The sequence below is a fragment of the Pipra filicauda genome, unplaced genomic scaffold, assembly GCF_003945595.2.
Source record: "Pipra filicauda isolate LSUMZ 115617 unplaced genomic scaffold, ASM394559v2 scaffold178_size1475342_pilon, whole genome shotgun sequence".
In the NCBI taxonomy this organism is placed as follows: Eukaryota; Metazoa; Chordata; class Aves; order Passeriformes; family Pipridae; genus Pipra; species Pipra filicauda.
In genome coordinates this window covers 1225347-1250544 of record NW_024104285.1, presented here as the reverse complement: position 1 = coordinate 1250544, position 25198 = coordinate 1225347, and the positions used below count along the sequence as shown (strand labels likewise).

The following is a 25198-nucleotide window of genomic DNA, read 5'->3' as shown; positions in this document are numbered from 1 at the left end:
TAAAGGCAGTATAGAAGAAATATGAGATGATTTGAAGGTGAACTCACTACAGTGATCACTTTATTTTTAACACAGTAAGTAGTCTGGTGGTTTCAGTAGCAAAGATGAGAAGTTTATAAAATGTAATAAAACTCTCAAGAGCTTTTTTTGGGTCACAACACAAATTTTTTTTTGAAAGAAAAGCTGTCAGCTGTGTATCAAATCCTTCACTGTTCTGGATTTCTGTACTTTTCCCTTGTGTCTTTTAGGAAGAACTGGACTATTAATACATCCTTTCTGATTTAATTAATCATTAAGAGAGTGATTGTGATTTCTATTGTCCCCTTCACAGGAATCCATGCAAATGTAGGTACGTAACTGCCCTTCTCATGATTAACAATTTCAAAGGCACATTTTGTCTGATTATTTAATTTTTTTGACTCTGAAATGCAACCACTTTATGCACTTTGAGGGAGTTTTACCTCAGATTGACTTTAATCTGGTCCCTGGGACTAAAATCCCATTGGCAGCTGGTGCTCCATCGTATGAAGCAAAGCACAGTAAGTGGGGGAAGTAAGTTCATATATGTTTCTTGAGATTGAGCTACTTAAAATAATAAAGATCCTGAGATAAGGTAATCCAAGTAATGAAATCATGAGATCTCTAAGATACTCAGATTCATTGAATTTCACGCTTATTCTTTATTTCAAAAGATTGCCTGCGATTTATTCCTTTATGAAGGTGTCAGGTCTGAATAATCTGGCTTTAAAGGTAACATTCCATATTATAATATCAAAATTATATTTGTTTTAAATTATTACAAAACATACCTAAACTGTAGCTCCTTGGTCTTGTCTTTATTAATGTCTTTAGTAATGAGAAGAATATTATTATTTGTTTGTATTGTAGTTTACAAGGGCCCAACTTACAGATCAGGGAATCTGTTGTGCTGGTCACTACAATAACCAGAAATAAAAAGATGTCACAAGCTGTACACCAAATACAAGACATTTATTGATATGTGTAGAATTTGAAGATCATAAATTCCTTAATTCTCATAATAAATGTGTTCTGTACACCCACACTCTTACTTTTCCTAAGTTTACTGTGGGAACAGTAACAATATCTTTTTAAGTGAGATTAACAAGAAAATAACAAAATAGACTTATTTGAGAGGTTTGGGGTTTAAATTAGAGGACAGAAAATCTCCATAAGTGTGTTTGTTTAGCCAACTGGATGCCATAAAGAGGGAGTGAGCAGCATATAAGGAGAAGGTACTTATTTCTCCCTGAAAAAGACTGCAGGGAAAACACTGAAATGGTCTTGTCTGTATTTTTGTAGAAAGGACCTTTAGACTGTGAAGAGCAGCACAAGACAAAGAACAAATGTGTTTGTCCCCAACTGCAGTAAACAGCTGAAGAAGCTGAGATCAGAAGCTAATCAGTGGTGGCACTTGACGTATCAGTAGCTCATGTGAAATGACGAGTTGGAGAAAAGGCCATGAAGGCACGTGACAGGTTATCTGTGAAGTGACAGAAATGAAAAAAAAAAAAAAAAAAGAAGAAAAAAAGAAAAAAAAGGAAAGGATGCAAAGAGAGGAATAGAAACATTTCAGATGGCTGTCCCTAAGTCTAATCTGGATTTGTAAAATCTGCAGAAAGATGTTGCACATGTAAGATGAAAGCTGGGGAAAACTGTGCAAATGAAGGGTCGCCCACATTATTATGGAGCTGAGAGGTCCAAACCCACTGCTTTCCAGGTAGGAGACCTCAGCAAGGACAGCCCTCTTGGGTCCACTTAGCTCATGGTCCTGTCTCTGAGAATGACAAGTTGCAGATTCCTCTGGAAAAGAAGCAACACATAAATAGGAAAGAATGGCAATAGTGATCACTGAAATACCTTGTGGAGATGCTGAGACATTTTGGGACAGGGAGGGTTGGCTAAGAACTCACAGCTAAGCCAAACTGCTTTTGCCACCTTTGGTTTCTCATAAGAAAGGTTGCAGCTTGAATAGAAAGTCAATACTCTTTCCCCCTTCACTAGATCATCTCAGAGGAAACTGCTGCTCTCTAATTCCCTGAAGAATTGCCCAGGAAAATCAAAAAATGCTAAACTTAGCAAAGATAATGTTTCTGAAAGATAATGGAGGGAGAAAAAGAAAACAATCTGAGGAGCAAGCCAGAGTTTTTCACATGCACTGTAAAGAAAAAGGACAGAGATACACATTTCCTATCATTGTAGGTCACTCTTCAGTGCTTCATCTTGATATGAATAGATCCCTCAACAGTTAACTCAGCCAAGGGAGATTTCAGATCAATCCTCCTTACTCCAGCCATGCCTTCTTCTAAATCAATAATGGCTGATGAATACCTCTGCCAAGCTCATAACACAGACACAATGGAAATCCTGCTCTTTTAGAAAGTGCCTTTGCAAGCCCTTTGGATAAGGGGTGCTTTACTGCTTCTCCTCTAAATCTCAGCAGTGAAGCTGAATTCCTGATGATGCTGCCATTCTGCAGAGGCAGCACTGCACTGTAACCTGCACCTCTCTGCTCTTGGAGGATTTAGCAAGAGCTGTTTGAATTCATTTGGAAATGAATTCAAACACACGACCCATATAGCTTTCATCTTTAATAAAGTCTGGGTTTTTTTTTTTATTTAGACTCTGCTTTCACAGCAGAAGCAACCTTGTTTTTCAAAATATCACTCTGATAATTGGAGATTTTTTTTTAAAAGTGTAAAGTTCTGTAAGCAGTGTGAGCTATCTGAATTAAGAGTTAGGGTTTCCTTGCCTGCAAAAACTGGGAAAACTTAAAAAGTTGGAAAGATCAGGTGGATCTTGCAGTTTACATTCGTACATCAAAACCCTTAATTGCACTGAAGCACTGAAAAAAGAATCACTTTTGTTAACTTGAAAGCTAGGATGCACTTTATTGAGAATTCGATCCTTTTTGATGTAGAAATTCCCAGTAAAAACTATGCCTGATTATAATCTACAGTAGCAATGTCCATAATTAAAATATTTTCTCTTTCAAAAATCCCCAGTAATAATAATAATATCTCTTTTCAACAGTACATGAATCTAAAATAATAAAATAAAACCGAAGTTACAAACATATATCACTCCAGCATATGCAAACAGACTTGGCAGTTCTAAATACAGATTTATGTCTGGAAGGATGCATTCTCCTTGAAGCTGTTTGTGCAACCTACTTATCAGAAGAAAGAGATTTCCTGGAGATTTCCTTTAATTAGTTGGAACAAGATATCAGTAAAATAAGCAACTAAAACTATAAGCATATAAGCTGGCATAGTTTATTAAAAAGCAATAATTAAAAATATATCCTAAAATTCAAGAAGGGAGTGGCCAAGTTCAGTAATAGCTATTTCTGTGTGCACAACACCGCTTATAAGAGTCTAGGAAGGGAAAAGTTAGCAGTCTGCTAGCAAAGATAATGAGAGGACAGAAAAAACATGATCCATGCTAATTTGGTTTACGTCCCTCCCTTTTCCAGTTTCTGAAAGTCTCTGCTTATTTATGTGACATTTAGGGGTCTTCATCTCTGCCAGTGATGGATTTGCACTAAGTCATCAAGGCAATGTGATGTCATTTCCAAAAATTCTGAATCAGATGAACTTTAAAGTTTGCAATGCAGCTATTTTACCGTGCCTCTTTGTTGGAGTAGCCACGGCCCAGGGTGATTTGAATAGGCGAGGTGAGCTTCCAGGGGATTACAGGAGGCAGGAGATGTGTTCCTTCTATTACCCATAATAGGAATTGTATGACTCATTCCTCTCACACCAGGCTAAAATGTACCCCTGCGGTTCTCTACTATGTATATTGACTTGAATGAAGCTTTGTGTAATAAGATTTAAATTGTAATGAGTCATTATGTCAACCTTTTTTTGCTGGTATTTTACATAGTAAGTCTGCACAGAGTGCAGTGTGCTACTGCAGAAAATCCTAGCAAGGGTGGTTAGTTGAGAGTGGATAGCTTTAAAAAAAAACTACTAGGAAAACTTCTCACAAAATCTTAGCATGACCATAGTTTCAAAAGGACGATTTGTGTGTATAAGTGTCCTTATTACAGCCATTATCATCAGTCCAAGATTCACTCCTTAATCCATTACATTTAGTTATATGTCCTCATTTGCTTTTAGTGGGACGAGACAGTCTTGTTTATATGGGCTTGAGGTGAAGGATATCAAAGTATTATTTTTCAAGTATTATTTTTCAAGATTGTTTAAGCATTCAGCCATGCCCACTCACACAAAAAGCTGTTTTCTAATAATCCTTTTATCAGCCTGAAGCTGAAACAACTTTCTTTCTTGCAAGGATCTGTTATTGAGAGTTTCTTATTAGTAACTAGATGCTGACATGATTTCACTGAAAAATAAGCACAGTCCCGAAGAGCTTTTGATTTATTTTTTTTAATTGCATAACGTGTAAAGTATAAACACAAACTGTACCTCTTTAATTGCTTAAATTAAAAGGATTTCTAGCTCAGCAGTTTCTCTCATTTTCAGTACACATTGGTGGCATGTTACCAAGGTACCTCTGAAAGCACTAAAACTGACTGGGACTGAAAGGGGTGTGGAAATATTATTTTTGTGTTCACTGTAAAAGGTGTTCAAAACCACCAACAAACCCATTGTTTTACTGTAGCAAAGCAATGACTATTCTGTGCAAAATCAGCTGTAGATAAATATCTTTTTTTCTTACAATGAAGTAAAGAAATAACTTTGTCTTGAGATATCATTTTGTGTCCAGTGACTTTAGGTAAATTTTGTTAATCTCCACCGAAAAGTAAACAGATTCTATGCTTAGAATGTGGCTCTTCCTTGTCAACTTTTTAAAGACAGAGGTTAACAAAATTCTTCATGAAACAAATACACAATCTCCAAACAGTTTTCTCCACATGATTCTGCATCAATCTACAAAGGACTATTCTCTGGCCAGTCTCTAAATTCTGGTACTCCCTGTTTAAATATCCCCAAGAAGTATCAACACACTTCTCTTCTGCTCTCTTCTCACCTGAAAATTTAATATCAAGAGTTAAATGACTTAATACTATAAGAGAATAAGTTGGGAAAGTGTGAGAAGGACCAATGGATTGAGAATGAAATGGGAAAGACAACTGAAGTTCAAAGCTTGTAGCACATCACAGTAACTCCTGTGACTCTTGTATTTGAACTCGTGCTTCTCTTAACAATCTAAGTGTTTACAAGGCAGGCACCAGCGGCTGTAGTTGAAAGCCACAGAACTGACAAATCTCAGTCTCTAATAACTGGGGTCCTTTTCTCCCCTAATACATATTGCCGTGAAATGGTGTCAATAACCAAAAGACCACAGCGCTGGCTTCTTATTTTCCCAACTCATCCTTGGATGTACCTTTTCTCATCCTCCCAGAAAACTGTTTTATATTTCAGGATTGGTTTGCTTGTCTTTTTTTTGCTGGCAGCGATTCCTGCTCTCGTTAGTACATGAAAGTCTAATTGTGCTGGGCAGCTCTGTCTTGGCAAGCAACTCTGAAATTATACGTGAAATGGGACAGGAATCTTGGAAAAGCCTGACACTGGATATCATTAATTCTACTTTGGTAGGGAAGTTTTTCTCAGGTGAATTATGTGCTCTGAAAAGACTCCGTATTTTTTTAAGCCTTTTGCTTTGTGATATCAATTAAGGTACATAAAAAATATTCTTAGACCTAACTAGAAATCATGAGAAAATCCATGTGAAATTTAGAGACAAATTAAGATAGTAGAGAGCCAAACAACTGAGGTATACTCAGTCCAGTGACTCAATATCCAGCTTGTTACCTCTTTTTATTTTTATATCAGTATCTTAATTCAGGACCAGGCAAGGAATATATCCATATGTTTTACTTCTTTTGTAGAATTAGCTTAAAGGAAAAGAAAGAAATCACCAAAATATAATATTGCAGACTCGCCATTTTTTTTCCTGAGAAGATCATAAATTATTTAAAGTTTCTTCATCTTCAGAATGCCCAGATGAATGGTCTGAGATATTCAAAGGCTAGAAGCTAAAAGATTATACAGGTGATTCAATAATTCTTGCCAACAACTAAAATAAAAATCATGACTTTTTTTATATTTTCAGCATGAGGAATTAATTTTTCTCTCTTAATTTTCCTCTGTATGAACGAATCATTTAAGATACATCAGTATTAAATGAAAGGGGATAGCCATAGCTGAAATGCAAATCTATGTCATCAGTCCATTTTTAGTTTCCTTGGAAATCCTTTTTTGCTTTTTCCACTTTGTTCTTTATACTTGAAAAAGCAATATTCCTCATGTGAACACTGGTAATTAAGTCTGGCATTCATATTTTTTTTCTATTACTACTTTTCTTGGTGCTTATTTAAGAACTTTGTTTGCAAAGTTGAATACCCAAGGTTCCTTTTCAACACTTGTATTGATTTTTTTTGTCATTTGACAAACAGACAGCAACCTGAACTCACCATGGACAAAAATAACAAGCAGGCAGTGTTCTCCTAATAACTACTATGAGCAAGCCAAGATCCAGCTGTACCCAAATAGAAAAGGAAAGGCCTTTATTTCTTAAGTATCAATGACATCATCAATAGGTGAGTGTGTGGTGATTCTCCCTTTGAACCTAAAAATTAAGAAATAAATTCAAATGGAAGTTCTAAGGATGAACCACTCAGTGCAAGATCTGCTACATGTTTGCAGAGAAGGACCCTCTCACTGAGGAACTTCATTTCCTGGCCACACCCATCCATTACCCTCTACCAACAAAGTTTTATGAGCCTTCAGTTCATGTTAAGTTTAAAAGGATTGTATTCTTTTGTGCTTTTGCAGTGCAAAGTATTATGATTTAGGTTTTGGTTGGTTTGGGTTTTTTCTCTTTTAAATCTTAACCTGAATCAGAAAGAAGGCTGGATCATCACTAAATATAATGCATTATGATTAACTTCACGAAGCAATTTCTCTTGTACAGTTTTGCTAGTCCAGGCATTCTAGCTCTTAGTTTAATTGAATTTGTTGATAAATCTGTCATGACATGCTTTCTATATATGATCTTTCTATAAAAAAATTATTTCTACAGCACAAAATTCACTCCATGAATGGAATTAGAACAAGGTTTGTACATTGTTTAAGCATGTATTCAATGGGTTTCTAACAAGCAGTAGGAATGACTTAGATTGGCCCTCTGTTCATTTATGACTTTCCCATTAACATTTGCAAAATAGGCAATGAGAAAAAACACATGTTGAAATCACACATTTCAGCAAATGTTTTCATTAAATATTACCAACTACTTTCGTTGCTGAAATGGAATATTCTTATTTAATCAATGACTGCAGTAAATAAATGCACTTTTGCCTGCAGTGTCTTTTGCATTAGAATTTCAGTTTCTACACTTGTCCCCAAGGCCAAGAAAGAGCATGACTTTATGTTGCCGATGTGCTGTGTTTCATCAGGTTGTGTCTCAGTATATACATGTCACTTTAGATCTAAGCAGATGTGACAGAAGGTAACAGACTATTCTGTGGCGCTGCAATGTCAGCCCGTGCACCAGGGCGACTAGAAAATGCAGTGCTGTGAGCACAGTGACTGGGAAGCAGAAAACAAACACAGGAACATCTAATTTTCTGACAGAAAGTCAAATAAATGGAGCACACATGCTCCTTCACTGAAGAAAACCCCCCATGTTACTACCATGGGAATAATAACGGTTTGCTCTTCTTTTTGTTTTGGCAGCAAGCAATTATCACCTTCAACAGGACTGAGGCAGGCAATGAGTACACCATGGAAAGGAAACAGTGAGTAGGTCCTCCTGGGTTTAACACATTTTATTACTGCATGTAGTTTTATGGATTTCAAAAGTAGGATCAATTTTCCCTCCCTGAATTCTGATTACGATAATTTTTTATTTATTTACTTTCAAATGAGAATGCTATTGGCTTCCTTTGTCATATTTCTTGATAATATGACCACTTTGGCTACTACAGTGCTATGTTTCATGTCTCTTTGACCACAATACAAGATGTTTCATTTACTTAAAGCTTTCTTGATGTTATCGGACTGAGAAAATTTACTTCACTAACCCTAAAAGCAATTCCAGGAATAAGACTTGATCCTGCACTCAATTATCTGTCCCCATTCTACCAAACATCTGTAGAGAGGTTAAAAAAATGTAAGGACACCCAGGCCTTAGGTCATCCAGGAAAGATTGTCTGGGAATTGACTTTTTTCCCCCTAATATAATAAAAATTCCTGTCAGCAAGTCTCTTGGCTGTGTGAAAGCCAGGCTCACCTTTCTGATTGCCAAACTGTTTTAGAAACTCAATTATCAGTCATTTTAATTTCACTATATTTCAAAAAAATGCAGAGGAGGACTCACATCTTAGAAGAGGATGCAATACCGGTGTGGTCATGCAGAACATCTTTGTCCTTAAAAGTTATTAGAGCCAGTCAGTGGGAGAAGGGAAATAAAATTAGGTCATCTTAATTCAAAGTCTTATTTTATTTTCATTGTCATTTGGCTTTTGGTAATCATCATCCTTTTCCAGCCATCATACTTGAATCATTTCTCTCACTTGATAGTTACGTTTTTTGTAAACATGGAAAAGTTTACCTTTGGAAGTTTTTGACTAGTCAGCTTCTCAATTTTCTCAAATAGACTTTTTAATTTTCCTTTTGACATTGAGAAATTTGGAGAAATACAAAAAAATATAGAAAGAGAAAATACACAGTTACCATATCTTTTATGTTACCAAATGAAGGACTAAGTGTTAAAATTATTATGAAAGAAGAGACACCAAGTCAGAATTCGGTGACTGTAGCCACTTCAGCATGGCCAATATCCTTGAAAATTTCTGAGAAACTTTTAGCACAGCCTAAAACTAAAAGAGAACATTCTCTTTTGGCAGGAGCAGTTCAGCTAGGAATGCCCACTTGCATCTGTGAGCACACTAATACATGTGACAGCACAAGAGGCAGGAGAGAGAGCGTAAGTGCCTCGGTAAGTGGAAATACAGTGAATAACCTTAAGGATCAAAGTATATCAGATCCTTATGGCAAATGACACCAGTCTGCCGTCAGTTACGGGAAAAATACCTCTGTTCCTTTCATGAAGTAGCTCTGCCACTGAGGTTTCAAGGACAAAATGAAGAGGGTTTGTTGCCTGAGGGAAAAGGGGGACATTCAATTCAGTTTTTTATATTCTGGCATGAAGAAAATCCAGGCTGCAGGGATTTTTGACCTGCAAACATCTGGCTGTTGTTTTAGTGTATGATAAATTCCAACACTCCAATCTCTCTTTGGGGTACATATTAATAGGTGATAGACCTGAAATAAAAGCTCATGTTAAACGAAAAGGTTCACAAGTTTGTTGGTTTAGTGGAGCTTTGGGAGGAGAGATGGGGGAAAGAAAAGCAGATAGGATAATCTAAACAGTAAGAACAGATTGATAGCTAGTAGAAGGAAAAGCAATGTGAGAGAATTCAAAGAGGGGAAAAAAGGCTGAAATTAAACAAGTCTTGATGTTTTCTTCATCAATAGAGGGATCTCTGTGTTTATTCATAAAAATTACCAAGGAAGCAGTGAATTTAATAAGATTATTTCTTCTCAGTAGAAATAATTTGTGACATGTTTTGCTCCATCCTCTTCAATCATAAACCCCTTTCTGGACATGAAGAGTAAAACTTGTAACACCCATATTCCAGACTGATGTACATGCCAGACACCAAGAGAAATCCTGAGTCTAGAGTTCTAGATTTGCAGGCAGTCCCAGTTTAGGCAGGCTGATGCAGAGCCAGGCTCAGCACACGGCAGGACAGAGCAATAATTCTCAGTGACTATGAAAAAGCTGAACATTTGTGTCACAGACTCAATTTCTTGGTGGTGTGAGTTTTGTGCAGCAGAGTACACTGCTGTCAGAAGAAAAGAAGCCCTACATTTCTCAGCACTGCTGGCAAGTTGGATGGGAGAGGCCTAAAAATGTGTGTCTTGCTGAATGTTCAGTCCATGCCTAAGGTGCTGCTGAAGAGGAGTAGGAGGATGGTTGGGGAAATTCTGGTTGACCTCTAGTTTGATAGCAGGAGGATCCTGAGGAGAGTTACTTTCTCTACTTGGCTTCCAATAAAGAAAGCTTGGTTCAGGATGCATTCCTGGTGAGGTCAGCAGGGACTAGGGAGAAAGGCCTGCATCAAAAGACAAGCCTTTGCCACTTTCAGAGAAAAGATTCCTGAACTGCAACACCACTGGACCTCTTAAATTTAATACAGCTGTTGCAATGCAGTTATTGTAGGTACAAGGAGCTATTGACCTTTATCCAAAAGGGCAGAAGAAATGTAATGCAAAGAGTATGTGAATAGTAGATTATAAGTGTATAGCATATTCCATTGAAACACTTCTTAGCAAATAACATTTTGAATACCATTTAAAAAAATAGAATTATTTTCGTAATTTTTAATTTTTTTAAAAACAGTCCAGCAGACAGTGGAACATCAGGGAAATCTGGAGTCTAAGCCAAAATATTGCCCATTTAGTATATGGAGATTCACCTTGTTGGTGTTTGCTTTGTGATCTCCCTCCTCCTCTTATTTCATTCAGGCAAGTGTCTTAATCACTTCTTGGGTACACACGTTATGTTTGTTCCTGTGATGATGAGTGACCACAGAAACTTGATATGGAGCCCCAGAATCTCTCAGAGAACTGCCCTACCTGTTCCATTTAGTCATCAAAACTAAAAAAAAAAGAAAACAAAAAACAGAATCAGGCTTTTAGCTGTGTTAGTTTTCAGTTACAGTGCACTGCAACTCACGTCTCCTCTAGGAGAAGTCTTACATGGCTCTGAGATTTTTTTATTTTTTTAACATATACTTCCATCCATGGGAGGTTGTTTTTTCAGCAGCTCTGCAATGGCTTGGTTTCATTTTTGAAGAAGAAATTTTCCAGGCCTCAAGACAAAAAAGTTCAAAGCTGAGTTTTTGATCATTTAAACATCAATACCACTGACTACACAGAAACTGTTCAGAATCCTTTCACAGGGTTGGCAGGAAACAAAGAAAAATTTTTTTCACAGCATTGCCATCCATTAAACCTTTTGCCTACCAAAGACAAGCTCATGCTTTTGGGCTTGTCCTTTCCCAAACAGATTTGGTCACTGTCAGCCTCAAAAAAGAAACCAAGAATGTCTTCCATGCATTGAACTCAGTTATGTGCCTGCCGTGTTATAGTTGATATTCTTAATGTAAAAATAGAGGTTATGAAGCTTCGTGGGGGAGAAATACCTAATTTTTTCTCCCTAGTTGTGAGGTACACTGGTCTTACTTGCTTGTTCCAGCCCTTAAACTTGGTAAATTATTTGTTTGCCCAAGACTAAGTTATTAACTGACTCTGTTCAATGCCTCGGTGAGTAACAATCAGGTCTGTGTATGCATAAGGCCAATCCCAATCAGCACTTTTCCAGGAACTTCTTTAAGTGCACCATTTCTGTATTTAATGAAAATAAATCCAAGAGCTTCAGCAAGAATGATGGGTAATAGTTCTAAAGAGATCATTTTCCTTGTTCCTTGTTCCTTCATTTCACTTGGCAAAGATGGAGAAACCAGAACAGGAACATTCCATCCTGCATTTCTTTCTCTCGTGTAAGTGCTTCAAATTCATTTCTAAAATGAGGAGCTACAAAATGGAACAAGCTCTGTGAATTTCTTATCTAATGTTTCATGCTTGTCCACAGAATGTCACTGTACATCCATCCTTGTTTCCTCCATTAATTTAATAATGTCCATGACACCTCCAGGGCGCCAGGTAGCAGAAGCCTAATGAAAGCTCCTCTGAACAATTTCACTCACTTATTTTCTCCTGACACGTCCAAACAGCCTTAGAGCCCAACTGGAGCTCATGCTGCTCTTTAAAGTTAATAAGCAACTAGTCATTGGTATTTTTTATGTGTGTAAATATATATATATATATACATGTAGATATATATATATGTACATATATATTCAGTATTTCATATACATGTATGTGTATATATTTTATACAAATACTACCATTTCTTAAAAAAAAAATTAACACATTGATTGCCTAAGTGTCACTGTAGTACCAGGAGCATTAGATTTAATTAGGTGGCAAAAATAGAAACTGGAATCTGGTTAATAGCTTCCAAAGCTGATCTTAATTGGCTTATTATTTGGAGATCAAGAAAAAAAATAAATTTCAGACATCAGTTCAAGCAAACGCTGAATACATTGTTCAGAATAACTTTGAGAATCAAATAATTAGACAAATAATATGTAAAGTCAATAAAGTGTGACCATCAACAAATGACAAATGTATGAACAGTGGAACAGTATTATTCTTCTACATAGCTGCAGAGAGTTCCTGTGTATCCATCAGATTAATTGTTTATTCCAGTTATTACATTCATTCAAATGTATGAGAAAACAAACCATTGATTTACTGCTGTCAAGGAGTACTTAGTGCAGCAGTTTAAACAAAGCATGGTTGTCTCCATATATAATTCATGTTTATTATAAATGTAAAGGAGATGGAAAATGCTACAAGAATATGTGTAGGCTCAGCTATCTAAATTTCTGTTGTTTTCTGAATGTAATAAATGCAATGTTTACCTGTAGAAATAATCAAACAGAAATTTCCTGCCCTGAATAGGTAATTTCTAGAAGGAAAGACAGTGTTTTTAAAAGCATTCCCCAAACACTGATTGCTTCATTCTAAACTAAAGAACATCATTTGGTATTTAAAATCTGTCTGGATTTGCTGCTTTGTTCTCAATATGCTTGACACATATCCATCACAAATCTTCAAATGGATCTAAAACTTGTACTGGATTATTTTTTGCTGGGATAGCACTGGTTTAGAGAATACACAATGATTCAGTCTTCCTTCCTCTCTCAGAACACCACTCTTCCCTTATTGAGCTGGTTGGAATTCAAAGAGTGTTCAGATATAAAATGGGTATTCAGACCCTGCCACTCTCACAGACCTGGCTGCAAGGCTGAGCTATATTTTGGTTTTAGGCTGGTAATATATCAGTGGTTATGTCAAGTCTTCTCTAGCATTTTGAACTTGTGGTTCGTTCCATTTCATTAGCTGGTGTTTTTTCCTTTCCCAGCTGTGAGCACCATGTTATAACAATGAACTCACTCTCTTTCCAGCAGTCTGTAATGTCTTCACTGGACAGCCCACACTTCTTCCTTATCCTAACAAAAAGCAGAAAATCACCTGGGCTTTGTTCTCCAATTACATATTCACCACATAACTCTGACATAGGAAAAGTGAAGTTCTAGGTAGATATTTCTAATTACAATACTATTCAAGTTACTAACTTGAAATCAGAATCCTACTGTGCAGTATTCTATTATGAAATTTATCCAAAGAAAGCGACACAGGGCAATGCAGAGCACCTTTTTTTCAGTGACTTCAGCAAAATAATAGGCTCAGAACACCAAGTTACTCAGACATAGCATATCAGAGTGAAAGAGAGTGTGGGTAAGTCCCTTGAAGGCATAATAATGATAGTGCTTGTTAAGGTCACCATTTTCATTTCAAACTGCAGCAACAGCTATTTAACAAATAAATTTACAACCAAGAAGAATTTGGAAATAGCACAGTGCTGCAGTGTATTTACAGATGTTGTCACATCATGTGTGCATAAAGAAAACAAACTCCCAAAGTAAATAATTTCCACTGCCTAAAACACTAAACCCCATTTAGACCACAGAGAATAACCAGCCAGAAACCTGAAACATTTTGGATAACAAAAGCGATCATCATCCACCCACCAGTGTAGCTAGACTGTGTGCTTTTACAGAAAGAGTTGCTGTGTTAATTCTTGTCTGTTTCTTTGCCTGCAAGGTCTCAAAAAAAATAATAAATTTGATCTCGAAATAAATAAGGTTTGAACTTCTCTTATGCTTTATTCTAATTTTTAGCAGATTATACTTGGTAAGACTCTTAGCATTTTAAATCTTAAAATACAGTCTTTAAGTAAGCATGTCTTTGCTGACCTGTCACCTTTAAGTTATTTGCAGGGAACTTTGATTAAGTAGCATTAACTAAGTCTTCTCCATAAATGATTTAAAAAATGTAACTTTAAATAGGTCATTTTAAAAAAAAAAACTTTCTGAGCTACTTTCCTCAAGTCTCTCCCCTACGGATTGTCTTAATAGGTAAAGCACTGTCTGCATTTGCTGGAGGTTGCAGCCTTTACTGGCAACAAAGTCAGTGTGTTCAGCTAGACAGATTCCTACAGAGACCTTGGAGCTTTCATGTGGGACCTCTGTGTCCTGGAAATGATATTGTATTTTACACAGAAAAAGCACCTTCCTTACTCCAACTCTTATAATCATTGAAAAATGTTGAGTTCTGCAGAGCACACAACTCTGCAATCCTATTTAATCAGCAACTGAGGCAGCCCTCCTCAGCTCTGGATAGCACTGAGAGGCTTTATATTCCTTTTATCATTCTTACTTGCCTCTAAGAACATCCTGTTATATCAGAGAAGTATTTGTGCATCTTGGAAAATATTTATTTTCCTGTTCAAACAACTTGAAACTTCATTTTTGTGTTTTCCCCTTGTGGTTGGGGTGAATAGTTAGTTCTAATAATTACAACAATAATGGTTTTCAACAGCTTACGTTTCCCGAGCTCTTTGACAATTTACACCCACTATGTAAACTTAAATAAATCTATAAACCTGGCCTGGTCATTCTGTGAAGTACATCAGTATATCTGCTTCGAATGATGTTTTCCAGCATGCTACTGAAAGATTAGGAGCAGAGGAGCAACTTTATGTTCTCACAGTCTTATTTTTGACAGAAGAATTCAAAAAGAAATTTCACAAACCCTCCTCCCCGTTTTTGTTTTTCTTTTTTTTTTTTTTTTATTGCAGAGAAAGCCTGAGTGAAGGACTTGAACTTCTGTTATTTTTGTCAAGTTACTTTTCATAATCAGTCGCTGCTAAGGAAAGCAAATATTTATGGAGGCTTTTAAAATAATATCCAAAATCAGGCCCCTGCTCTGGCAAACTGGTGACCTAGAATTGAAAGGCTTTTTTGGTACTGGTAACTCCCTTAGTCCCAAGATCTCCTGAGAAATACCTGTTAGCCAGGGGAGTCTGAGTGATACACAGTTTCATTAGCAAACACATTTCTCTTACCTTTGAGAACTGCACATGCAGCTAAAATTTGCCCCTTCAGTTTACTTGGTTGGTATATCACATTCATTCTGTTATGTCATGCTTTGGGAAGTTATCTACAGCAAAAAAAAAAAAAGCAACTAGACATATTTACTTACCAATTAGAACACTGTCCCTCTTGGAATATTTTCAGCTGACCTTTTTGGTCTCATTATCTCGAGAAGGGGATGTTACTGAGGTTGTTTTAGGTGCAATCATTGCTTAAACATGACATTTAGGACTCGTGTAAAGGTGAGACACAGTAAGGCACTTTCCAGTCAGTGAGCAGTGCCTTACATTTCTTCCCATGCTCCTTATCCTCAGCTGTTCCTAAACACCTCATACTCAAGAACCTCTGTAGAGGTTGCAGCAAATTTTCAGCCTGTAGAAAAGTTTGAGCTGTTAAGAAGACTAGCAGAGCACTAATAAAATCCAAACACTTATAGTCAAATCTTATTCCTGATGCTGCTAAATGGGAACTTACAATTTAACATAATAGGCAATTTAGCATACAAATGTGCCCCATAAAAGCAGGATGTTGGCAGTGCAAAACTATAAATGCTAACCTTTGGGCAAGCTGTTACAAATGTGCTACAGGCTCTTGCAATTTTAATGAACTTGTTTGCACATATGAGGTTTGTTTTGCACTAAACACTAGGATACACACATCCAATAAGAGGAACATGCTCAGAAATTCAGATGTGTGGGAGTTCATCCTGTCCTATTCATCTGTTATCAGAGGTTTATAGCAGCAGGCAAGGAAAATGGCCTTTTTGCCCTCAGAAATGTGATTGAGAAACAATACATAACTTTCCTAACAGTGTTAGAGAAAATAGGAAATATAACAACAAGTGTTTGTGGTCAAGACATATTCTAGACAAGTACAGATGTTAATGAATGATTTTCCTGAGTTGCTGTTTCATTATTTTTTGGTAAGTTCCTGCAAAGGTACAGGTTGTTGAAAATGTGAGAAATCTATAGCAATTTCAAACCTAAATCGGGGCTAATAGTTATCTTATGAACTAGTAGGCACCTGTAACCTTTTGTTGTAAGTAATTTTGGTTTGATGAATCAATGTCTAAGCATCCTCAGAATCAAATAATCCTGCAGAGCAACCAAATTAGGTTGTTCCATTTCAGGGAAGAACTTATTAAAAACCACACATTTTCAAGCAGCTTTTCTGGTCATGAAGACAATGCTTACAATCCAGCCTCAATGGTGGGTATGTTTTCAGTCCGAGTCTCTCATGTTTTTAGGCCTTGGAAGCCCCCTTTTCCAAAGCAGAATTATTCTGAGCTGCTCTTTCAAGCTAAATGTGTGAAAGATGAATCATAAAAAGAAGATGATGTTTCAGTCTTAGCTGACTCTACCGCCAAATTTTCTTCACCTTACACCCTATGGCAGCCTCAGCAAAATATCAAGCTTTCTATTTGTATCCACACAGTTTAACAACGTGTCTATTGAAACATGGATATCCAAGAACCTTCCTATATCCTTATTCCTTTGTAGGAAAAAAAGAAATTCAAAGAAATTTCTTTTTAATTGGCTATGAGGTTCCTTTAGCTTTGTTAACAACCTTAACTACTCTCAAAGCATGGATCCAGATTGTAAAGGGATTCATGCAGAGGCAAAGAAGTACTTATCAGGTATTTCTCATCTAACTCATTTTCTTTCTCACTGTGAATATATGTATCTGTATACATGTAGGTAACAATCTGGAGACTCATTAAGATATAAGGCAAGAAGAAAATGAAGATTTTCATAATAACTTGCATTATTATAAAGCCTAAAAAATTATAACTATTCATTAAATGGAAAGTTAAAACTTGAAAGAGAGAGTGAAAAAGAAAAAATGTAGGGAGTGTAAAACTACTGGAAGCTTCAATTTTTAAACATAAGGTCAGTGAGAAAAGTTTCTCTAATATTACCCTTCTATATTCAGTATAGTGTTCTCAATTTGGATCCAAAAATATCAAAACATTCCACTTCATGTTTACTTACACACAAGCTCAGAACAAGAGTTGCATGTACAGTGAAAACTGAAAATCAGAGGTTCATTCATCCAAAAATTAATCTTCATTCATTAATTTTTTTCATAGAAGATTGATTAAATTGAATTAATGGAATTAATATTATTGTACCCTAGTTTGTATGAGTACCACTTAACACAGAGAGGTATAAAAGATGGAACATTTTAGATTTGCATTTTAAGAGCAGAACTTCACCTGTATGGTTGGTTGCTTTTATTTCTCTGTATTGTGTCATCTTACATGCTGTAAAATATGTCCTTGACATTAATTTTCTGTAGAAAACAGCTAGGAAAATTATTTGCATAACTGTAAAAACATAAACCCCTTCAAGTCATAAGTATTGTAAAATATTCATGTTCATTTAAACTTGGCTTATGAAATGTACAGTTCAGTGCTTTCCAGTTCGAATTTCTGAGTTTAACTTAATCAAGTCTAATGGTGCAAAGGTGATTATTTGTCTTCTTCTAAGTTCAAGAATGTAATAAAACTGGTTACATTAGGAAGACAATTTATTATCTGCATGATGACAGGAAAAGGTAAAGAAAAAGTAATTTATTGTGGAGCCTTCCATGGTTAATGTATTAGTTGCAGCAGAGGTTAAAACTTTCATCTTCTTAGACTTAAACTTAGAGAACTGAGAAAGCTTGTGAATACATGAGACAGAACATGTGTGATAACAGAAATTATGCTTCTTTATTTATATAGTAAATGGAGATTCATTCTTTTGGTGTTATTCCAGTAATATTATGTTTTATGGTACAAAGAGTTTCCCTGAAATACAGGAGGAGAATCCTTGCAGTTGCATTCTCTTTTTCAGGTTGTTGCCTTTTATGATCCCTTGGGAAAAACTGCTCAGCTGTTTTGTGACTCCACTTATGGCAAAAGACAATTAGGACAGGAATATATTCCTCATTGCTCCTATTAGTCTGGGGGAATGTACTCAGTAGGACTTGAGGATAACTGGGAGCACACACACCTTGGATGAATGGCGTAAGAAGTACAGCTTCTTCAAGCCTTATTGTCTCTGCCTTTTCTGAAGATGATCAGTATGTCAAATAAAACAAAAAACAGTGAGACATTTTCTGCAAACATTCCAGTGATAACAGGAAAAACATTCCTTTCCATTTTCTGGCTTAGGAAACCCAGCTCTTTCTTGCCGTATTGCACTTGTTGCAATTGCACTAGGGTAGCCTAATATTTCAGCCTAAGCCTGAAATACAGCAGCCTACCTCTGGCTCATATTACTGTAATATATATGGTTTTGTCTCTTTTCTCCCTATGTGCTAAATTTTATTTCTGTCTTTGACCCCCAGCCTCTCTCATCTTTCTGATCCATTAAACTTGTATGTTAAGAGTCACAGGGAGATTGAGGATGATGCCAGACTGAGCTTGACTGATCTGTCATTCAGATTATTAAATTTATTATTTTGTTGACTATCTACAAAGACATCCTCTCAATTTTGTTTGCTAATTTAGCAGAAAAATTTGGCAAATTTTTAAAAATATAAGGTGGTTGTCAAGTGTGAGTTCTCCACATTTACCCCAAACATCTCCATTTCATCTATCACCATATGGAGTAATTTTTGCTTGCTATTAAATCACATTGTGTGTTTTTGTACACCAAAACACAACAGCTCTTTGACAATATGATTATTCTATTCCATGAAAATAATACCTCTGGTTTCAGAACACACTTATAATAAAATTAAGAGAGAAAATAAACTAGCACACTGTTAATATGTGTGATTTCATACTGAATTGCAACAAAAAAGTCTGTGCAGTAGACTATACTTTAAATGAAATTTAAATGACATTAAATTCATGATACCATTTCCTGAATCTTACATAAGATTCAGCAAAACAACTGCTTCTGCTGCAGGAAATGTAGTTTCCACAGCATCCAGCACCCCACTCCAATCAAGACGCGTCACCTTTCAAACCAGAAACATCCCCCGATTGAATTAGGTACATTAAGAATTGAATCTAATACATGGTATATTAAATCACTTGATGAAATCAACTTGTGATTATGGCATAATGCAACGACATCCTTGCCTGGATTGCCTACATCTTTCAGGAAGCCTGACTGTGTGTAGTTTCCTTACTGGAACTTTGTAATTAAGAAGGTCTGAGGCTACCAAAGAGACTGACATTACTGTGTGATTTTTCAGAGCTATGAGACTGTATTCATCTAGATACATGTTCAGGAGTACTGGTTTCAGAAAGTAAATTATTTTTCCCTGCATACTTGCTTTACTGACAAACATACCTCAGTGACTCCTTTTCTAACATAACTAGATCTCTTTCCCCCAGAGAGCTGATAATCAGTTGCCAAGCTTTCCTATCTACTGTTGGTACTATTCAGTGAAGTACATTCATTTCACTCATGCAGAAACTTCTGTGAGAAGTTTTCTTATCAGAAAAAGGGTTTCTGAATGTGTTTGGCTTCACTTTTATGGTCCCATTTCAAGACTAGTGTCTGTGTCTAGATATCCCAGACTAGTGATAAATAGAGCCAGGGGTTATTTGTTACAAACATTTGCTGTCTTGAATGTGTTGCCATCTCATTACAACGTTTCAACTTCTGCGTGGACAAATCTCTTATTTATACTCTTGTGCCTTCATGTAGTGAACACTGATATTCAAGGCAGTAGAAAACAGAGTGAAAGGACACCATTTCTACTACTTTTAAAATACTCTCTTTTCATTACTTTTAGCACCAGAAATTGATGTCTCTGTATCAAAAATGTAAAAGTTTCTGATTTGAAGATGTCAGATGAAGATGGTAATGGTTAAAGCCTGGAACTGAGATAAGAATTTGTGACAGTCTGGGTCATCTGAGCTTCTGGGACCTGTCAGCCAACCATCACTTACAGATAGTGAAAAGTATGGATTGCTTTTGACTTAGACTCCTAAAGCAAATTTGGGGGTGCTACAGTACCATGAGGAGTGCTAGATTTAGAAATTTCAGATGAAAAGGTATAACATGTCTTTTATTCTGCCCCGGTGTCATTATGTCATTTGTGATATAAATGAACATGACAAATTTTACCCATATAGCTCTATACAGCCTCAATGGAATATTCCCAGGTAGAAAATCAAGACATACTGTGTATGAGACGCTTATTTTAGCTGTACTCTCAATGAGCTCTGCAAAGAACTAATTTTATTATATATAAAAAGCAATGAAATGATACTTAATTTCTGGGATTCCTTAAATAGATAAAGAAATTACTCTAAAAATAAAGTAAGATGAAACTTTCAGACCTGAAAGTGAATCAGCTGTTTGAAGTCTGCCTGGCAGTTGACTAAAAGTGGCACTACTCAGGCAGTCACCACAGTGTCTCGTGTTCCACATCACTGGCTCCCTGGATGTTGGTGGAAGGTGTCTGTGCAAGCTTACAGGTGACAATGAATGGGCTCAACTCTACTGGATCCCTGGCTGCCCTCCCAAAAGACTGAAGGAAATGAACCAAGAGAGACCTGCCAACAAGGTTCAGCAAGGGCAAATGCAAAGACACATCCTTGGCATGCCATAACCCCATGCAGCAGTGCTGGGAGGGCATCACAGGGCCAGTAAAAAACTCTGCAGGAAAGGTCTGTGGGTCCTGGGGAAAAGTTGAAAATGATACAGCAATGTGTCCTTGTGGCAAAGAACACTAACTTCATACTATGCTGCATTTGCAAAAACACAGCCAGCAGGTCAAAATAAATGATTGCTCTTTCTTACCTGGCATTTGTTGGACCACTGTTTGCCCAGTTTTAGGCTCTCAGTATCTTTTTTTTAATGAGAGATTGAATATCTTGTGTAAGTTAACTAATGAGTATTTCATAAGGAAAATGGAGCCAGACTTTTCTGAGATTCCCAAGACTAGTGGCAATGGACATAAGTTGCAGCAAAAGAAAGTTTTTATTGAAGTTAAGCAAAAATTTCTTCATGCTGAAGGTGGTCAAATATTGGAGCAAGGGCCCAGAGAGGCTGTGAAATCTCCATTATTGGAGATATTCAAAACTCGAAAGTGGAAAGTGCTGAACAACCTCAGCAAAATAAGCTTTATTTTAAGGGGGTAGAAGAGACGATGTGCAAAGGTCTTTTCCAACCTAAAATAATCGATGTTTCTGTGTACCTAGAATGCAACATGTACAGATAATTTACTTGCTTGTATCCCCACCCAGACTTTTCTTACCAGTTACAGTTTTTCCCAGTGTTGGTTTGGATTTTTTTCCAGGGGGCTGGGTTGATGAATTTTCTGATGAAACTGCCCTTTGCATTTATTTTTCAAAATAAGAATATGATGCCAGAAACATTCTTCAAAAGACATTAAGTGATATTACTCTATATTACAAATTCCTAAGGAGGGCAATTCATAGCAAGTATAACATTGTCCCCATACTTCCTATAACCTATTTCTTCAAGATCCAAATAAATGCTGTCAGAACATGGAATAAACTGCTCTTCCAGAGTGTAAGAAGTGCAATCTGTCCACATTACACTGCCTCACTCTCTAAGGAGCCAGAAAGGATTTGCTTCAGTAAAGAAGGCACTCTGTTATATGGCTTTTTCTCTTATAGTCTCATATCTTATGTTTCAATGGGTAAACTCTGCAAGTCAGATTTATATTCAGGTCTAAAATTATGTTTTGTTGCACTAAAATCAAAGGAAGAAATGACAGATTGATCTATGGAAGAACAGGTGGGAACTGAACAGACCTTATTAATCTTTTTCGCTACTTGGTGGCACTCAAGTGCCTTTAATACATGGTGAGAACTTTATCTGTGCCGTGTGAAGTTAACCTTGAATAGGACTCGAATTTCTAAGTGTCAGATGAAATTGTGTCTGAGCTAATAACCTGTATTTTTTTGGTAATTCAGAGATTTTGGCAGCATCCTCTTGTCCTCAGTGTTTTCTGCCCAGATGAACAACATTTAATATGGATCCCCTTCTGAGACATCTCTTCCCATGTTTTACATCTGAGACAGAGGGATGAACTCCTTTTGTGGGAGAACTAAACTTTCAGGCCCCTCAGTCCCTATCTGTGCATAATAAGGAACTTCCTGATGAAGGAACTTTACTTCTATTTAAGGCATAGAAATTAATTGAGCTAAATATAGGCTCATTTAAGCATGACATTGAAGTTTAATGAACATCAAAAAAATGGGAGGCTCCTGTGTTCAAGTACCCACTGCTCTGTGTATTTTCTGTGAAGCTTTTTGTGCAAGATACAAACCACAGAGCACAGAGTGTTGTCTCTGCTGGATCTCTTTAGTTGCCCATCCAAGAGACCTGGGTATAAAGCTAAACCTCAAATGGGGTCAGAAACAGCAAAGTTCACATTACAGGTATGGTGCATATATTAATCAACCATCATTATGCACAACTACATGAATTTAACTTATTCCAGAATATTTCTAAGCAGTGTCTTCACTACATCACTCATTTACTTCTGATTAGGATACTGTATTTGTTATTACTTAGGCATTGAAAAATGGAAGTGAAATTTTGCTGTCTTACACACAGACATAAAGATCCTGAGAGGTGGTGAATCAAGCTGAGAGATGCCATGGGGATGTGGTGTCTAGGAGAGGAAAGAGTCCTCAAACTGTAACAGTGGTTTGTTTTTTATACTAGATACATTTCTTTAATTGTTTATTCCTTCATGAAAGTGCTCAGGAGCAGAATAGAAACTGAAGAACCGAGTAAGACACTGATTGTTGTTGTTGTCTTTCAGACAGAGTTTTGAAAAATGCATCTACTGGCTTTAATGCCATTAAAAGAATTTAACAAGTTAATGCAATAAAATTTAATTATCTTGATTTCAGTACGTCCCTAGTTGCATTTACATGATGAAAGTACTATAGGGCTCATTATCTTAAATAAATTCCTAATTTTCTGCTTACAGTTGCTAAAAGTGTTGCTCCAGAACAGGCAGCACCAAAGTGAGCATTTCATTCACTTCCACAGGGTTACAACACTTCAAGTTTAAAAGCTGTAACCTCCATGCCATGACTGGAAAGAAATCCCATTTTTGCAGGAGGACAAAATTGCTGTAGACAATAACAGGCCACAGGCTTTGTCCTGTGTCTGCAGGTGTCAGGGCTGAGGCAGGTCAGGCTCTGTCCAAGCTTTACATGAACTGCCCAGAGGTTTGTTTTTTCTTTATTTTGCTCCAATAGCATCCACATTTCTTAAACATGGTGTCTAACATGCATCAGATATTTCTTTGTTCTCTTCTACCCTTGAAAACAGCTCTGCCCAGCTCTAGGTCTGCCTTTCTCTAACTGAACATCTGATTGTGCTTCCTAACTGCAAAAATGAAGATGAGATTCTTGAACTAACCAACTGGAAAAGAGTGGGCTATCCTGAAGTCATTTTTTTTGCAAGCCAAGGGATGAAGAAGTGTTACAGTAAAAAAATAGAATTCTGATTCTCTTACGCAAGCAAGACTTTCAAAGCAAAAGACTGACTTTTAATAGATGAGAAAGCAGATTTTCTGCTCTCAGATTCCATTGGTGAAGCTTCCACACAGAGGTGTTGCATTGTAACAATTCTAGTCAATCACTCAGCAGAAGGAAATCATTCTGAATATCTGACAAAACAAACTTAACCATCTTCTAGCCACCCCTAATAGCTCAGGAGATGGCCCTGTGGTTTGCATTAATACTGCAGTTCATAAGTCTCTTCCAATAACATGCCTTTGCCAGATGAAGGGTACGTATTTGTCTTTCCAAACTCCCATCACTCATGAATAGTCCTTCCCGTGAGACCTGAATGATGGTAAATATTAGTCAAGCAAGTGTCATTTAGTTTACTTTGTCAGAAGGTGGACACATTATTATCTTTGGAGACTGTAGCAAAGTTAAATTTAGTCTAAGTTACATTTTTCAACCTCTGTAGGAGGACTGTTAGTCTAAACAAAAAACGTCTTTTTTTAAAAAATAAATTGGCTGTATGCTTTTTCTCTATGTAGCTTCTTCTCAGTATGCTGAATTAGTTCCTCTTAAAATTAGCATCATTAAAAAACTATTGCACACATATGCCACACAAATATCTAAGATGGGTTGCTGATCCAAAAAAAAAAAGGAGAAAAAAGAAAGCAGGTGTGTGCATCTGTCAATAAATAAACTAAATGGATTTAATGAGACTTAAAGAGAATAATTTTTTTGCCATAGACTGAGATATGCTTGATCTTGTCCTTCACGTTTTTAACAATCATATAACAATTGATCATACAAATTGACTAGAACAATGTTTGAGAGAAGCAGTCTTGTGGCCATAACAATTTAATTTTAGACAGTAGCCAAATATCCTCATGCTGTTATCAAAATCATTAATATGCTACACGAACACATGAACAACAAAAATTCCTCATTTATTCTCCCTGCATATCGGCAGGATTAATGTCAAATACTCTCCAGTTTCCTGAATAAAAGGTTTCTTGTTTTTGATGTGACAAATGAGAAACAAATCTCAGCCTGAACTTTTTCATGAGCTGATTATTTCATACTGTGATTTGTATTTTTTTGACAGGCCCGAGTTCCAGGTGGACCAGAGGTAATACCAGTCACCCATCCATGCTGGCAGAAAGGCAGCAGAGGAATACAAAACTGTACAAAATGCTAATTCTCAGTATTCTGTTCCTATCCCTGTAATGTTCAGCTGTTCATTATTGTGCCCTATGATTGTGATCTGATTCCATTAAAATAAAACTAATATATGTGATAAAAGTTTTCCTCACGCTCTTTAGGATATTTCTTTTCTAGTGCAGAGACCTGTGGAAACAACCACTCTTGTTTTGGGCTATCAAGTACGTGAATACATGTACATGAATTATCAGGGACTGTGTGATGTATCAGCTACACCTCAGAGAAGCAATACCTCTGTTTGCTCTTTCTGTAGAAGGTAAAACCAGGTCCTCTGTGTCCAGTCTTCAGAAATGTGCAAAGGCACTACTAACATGGTTCTCTCCCTTGATTTTGGAGTTTATATTAATCCCCAG

The 25198-nt window shown here is 36.6% G+C and overlaps 1 long non-coding RNA gene across 1 annotated transcript; it reads left to right on the top strand.

Annotated features, from left to right (window-relative positions):
- The first annotated feature begins 263 nt into the window (after positions 1 to 263).
- Positions 264 to 24888, top strand: LOC113994802. The gene is made up of 5 exons (XR_005562994.1): positions 264 to 349; positions 6443 to 6586; positions 7725 to 7786; positions 8897 to 8988; positions 24730 to 24888. It is a non-coding gene; the product is annotated as an uncharacterized LOC113994802 (long non-coding RNA).
- Positions 24889 to 25198: the final 310 nt, after the last annotated feature.